The sequence below is a fragment of the Arachis duranensis genome, chromosome 5, assembly GCF_000817695.3.
Source record: "Arachis duranensis cultivar V14167 chromosome 5, aradu.V14167.gnm2.J7QH, whole genome shotgun sequence".
NCBI classification, from domain to species: Eukaryota; Viridiplantae; Streptophyta; class Magnoliopsida; order Fabales; family Fabaceae; genus Arachis; species Arachis duranensis.
In genome coordinates, this window is record NC_029776.3 from 46,042,866 (window position 1) to 46,043,249 (window position 384).

The following is a 384-nucleotide window of genomic DNA, read 5'->3' on the forward strand; positions in this document are numbered from 1 at the left end:
CTTATCTCTCTTCCGTCTGCGTTTCTGTTTTCCTCTCCTTGCGTCGGATCCTCGTGGCGGCCTGACAACTTCAGAACGGCGATGGCAGTGGGTGACCCAGCGGTGGCAGAAGATCCCAGCCCCAACCGCGACGCCGTTCCTCTCCTTCGCATGCGATAGCTTCGACCTCCCTTTTGCACGCAACATGATGGCTCTCCTCTTCCTCTGGTTCGTGCGACGGTGGCAATGGGGTTTCGGGCGGCAGAAGCAGCGTAGAGCTCTGGCGAGATGGACCTTCGGGAAGGTGACAGCGGAACAGAACGCGATGACGACGATACAGATGACGGTGGCGGAGACCCGATGAAGTTGGCAGCGGCGGGTTTCTTCCACGCCTGCGAGTACAAC